This window comes from Anneissia japonica, unplaced genomic scaffold (genome assembly GCF_011630105.1).
Source record: "Anneissia japonica isolate Jap-2015-1 unplaced genomic scaffold, ASM1163010v1 scaffold20706_len3129_cov102, whole genome shotgun sequence".
NCBI lineage: Eukaryota > Metazoa > Echinodermata > Crinoidea > Comatulida > Comatulidae > Anneissia > Anneissia japonica.
In genome coordinates, this window is record NW_022736271.1 from 1 (window position 1) to 3,169 (window position 3,169).

General features: G+C 38.2%; 1 long non-coding RNA gene across 1 annotated transcript; it reads right to left on the reverse strand.

The window, feature by feature from the left end:
* Positions 1-3: 3 nt before the first annotated feature.
* Positions 4-1,800, reverse strand: LOC117116739. Its single transcript, XR_004446814.1, has 3 exons — positions 1,761-1,800; positions 400-582; positions 4-66 (listed from the first exon to the last, which is right to left on the reverse strand). It is a non-coding gene; the product is annotated as an uncharacterized LOC117116739 (long non-coding RNA).
* Between the last annotated feature and the right edge of the window lie 1,369 nt (positions 1,801-3,169).

Genomic DNA, 3,169 nt, shown 5'->3' on the forward strand with positions numbered 1-3,169 from the left:
CTTCTAAGATCTTAAATTTGGTAACTAGCTCTGGCTACCTCAGTATACTCAGCTGTTGTTGGATAACTATACAAAAAAAAGGTGCAAGGGGAAAAATTACTGTATCAAGATTAACAATCAGTGAATAAACATGGAAAGAATAGTGTTAAAATAGATGAATTAAAGTATTTTGAAGCTTTAGCAATAAACCCTCTTGACAGTGCATGCATTATAGTAGACTTCATTACTTTTTATAGTACTATAGTACTAAATGTGAAGATGCCCAGGTAATAAACTGAATCAATGAGAAAGTCATAGGTAATCAGAAGCAGGTCTGGAAACAGGAAACTGCATCAAATTAGTACAGTAGTAAAAAATTAAGTAGTACTCAAAAACATAATAATCAGGTTAAATACTTACAGAGTAAATTGTATCATGTCTTCAAATAAACTTTGTATAATCTTACGATAATACTGCCTTGACAACACCGACTTGTCCTGCTGTTTCAAAAGATCTTCCACATCATGTGGTAATACAGGTACTTGGTAGGTAAAGGCCACTTGGATAAAGAAGGCACATCACAGGCCTTGGTATACAGGTGAACTAAGTAGTAAAGTAAGTGAACCATGGATAGGCATGGAATATACATTCAAACTTTCCAAGGTCAAATAATTTCTATGTTGAACTTATTTTACATGCCAAAATTTTCCATTAATTAACAATCAAATTTAATCCATGTCAAATTACTTTCCTTTAGTTTGAATGAAAGATTAAAACAATGCTAAGAAAATGTTCAAAGTATTTTTTTTAATGTATATCAATGAATACACAAAAACAAAGTAACGGAAGAAAGGCAGGAAATTATTTTCCAGATAGTGCAATGCTTAATTATAATGTATGTTTTTATACCAAATTTAGGAGTGCAACTCATCAGAAGCTATGGCACTCAACATCATTTAAATTCAAATCGTAGCCTTTATGGTAAAACTTCCCGAAACGCTAAACAAAACGGTACTGTGTGTCCAAACACAGTACCATCGTTTAGAAAAATTTTACCATAAATACCATAACGTTTCGGGAAGTTTTACCATAAAAGCACTTAGAGGGCATCTAAAATTATCAGTTTTATTTAAGTTATATGTAGAAAAGCTAATATTTCTTAATTGTATTTATCCCCTTCCTTAATTAAGTGCAATTTTATTTTTCGATTCATTTTTCAGGACCTAAAAGGATTTTGTTCCACATTACTTAGAAACCCTCTCCCCTTCCCCAACAACAAGTATTTCTGAACACTCCCTTACCCAGTTGGTTAATTAATAATAATATCAGGTTGAGGTTAATGACATGGGCATAAATTGTCTTATTCAGGATTTCTGTTTTATATTTACTTTGTTGATATGCCATATTGGATATAATTTCTAGGCATAGGCCTACATTTGTCAAGCGTATTATTAGCCTATGCCTAGGCTAGAGGTAGGCCTACATATGAAAAGAAACTTTTTTTGTCTACATTTCCAAGTTTTCTGTCAAAATATTCTAGCAGAAGACAGTGACTGATCAGTGCCCAAGAAGTCTTCCTATTATAGGTCTAGGCTGGCCTTAACGAATTTAATTAATTTTGCTTAAAGTAAGCCTAGCCTAGGCGTAGGGCCAGGCTACGGGCGGGTGCCTGGGGGGTCTATCTATCTGATAGGCCCCTATTACTATTAGGCCTAGCCTAGGCTAGGCCTATAGGTAGAATAGGCCTAGGCCTAGGTTTGGTCTAGGCCTATTTAACTTACGCAGTTTTGTTATGGCCAAATGACTGATGAAAAGAAGAACCGACCAATAATGTTTAGACTTTTGATGGAAAGACGTCAACAACCAGACAAACAGTAATGAGGTTAGACAAGACATATGTGCATATAAACACAGGGTGCGTCGTCAACTGTCTGATTTCATTCAGCCGCCGGCGGGGAAAAAAGGCCTGCCCGCACACATTACACGCGCCTAACTGTCATTCGTCGTACGCGCGTGCACTTCTTTAAAGCCCCCCGCACACGACGAGATTTAACTGTTATTTTTGCTAATAAGGTGCTCACGTGAACTTGCTGAGGTGCTCATGTGAACCTGCTAAGGTGGATTTACTAACCAATCATGCGAACCTGCCGAGGTGCCAATTTCAACCAGGCGAGGGGCTCATGTAAACCTGTTAGGTGCTGATTTGAACCCGTAAGGCACTGTGATTACTCAAGGTGCCTAATATTTGTAACGACGTTGTAACGCGTAGCAGCCCCGACGCAGTCGGGAAGGCTCCCTGATTCGACCGACCAATCAGCACAAAGCTTGGTTTCCATAAAATCGCTAACCCTATCGGCGACAGTCGCCGACAGTTGTCGGGAAGATTGAACCTGGTTCAACTTTGCTGATTATTGCATTGCAGACGAATCGGGGTGGCGGGGTGGACACATGATTCTGTTTTGTCTGCAACGGTTGAACCAAGTTCAACATGCACTGTTGGCGAAAGTGTTAGCGATGTTTGGACACCAACCAAAAGCTGTGGGTAATTAGCGAATAGCGATTTTATGGAAACCAAGCTTTAACCTGCTAAAGGTACTCATGTTAACCTGATAAGGTACTCATGTGAACTTGCTAAGTTGCTCGAAAATGGACCTCTATGGGTGCTGATTTGAACCTTGTGGTGCTGTTGTGAACCCTGCAAGTAAAGTTGAGCCCCAAGTTACGAATTTGCACCCTTGATGTGGTAATAATGAACCCAATGAGATTTTCAGACCACTTGAAGTTGCACCTTCTGAGTCAATAATGCCCTTTTTTTTTACCACACGGCAACTAAATCACCCGTGTTTTATGTATATCCATTTAACTGTTTCATGATAATAGGATAAATGAAGGACTACCAGTGGTTTTTCATTTTAAATATAGGCCTACTTACTTCACGTAGGACTAGCACTGATGTAAAGCCATGAAAAATCTGTCATTGCTTAATTTTATTCAATGACGCTCTCCGTTATTGTAGGCCCTACAGATACTCAACCAAATCAAATAGGCTTTACAGAACCTGCTTGTCTAAAGAAATTAATGCTGGCCTATATTGAAACATTTTTCAAGGTAATACACCACATTTTTGTGTCGAACACTGGTATGAAACCCAAACAGAACATGTTTTGTAACTAATACTAGCTTTTGACAA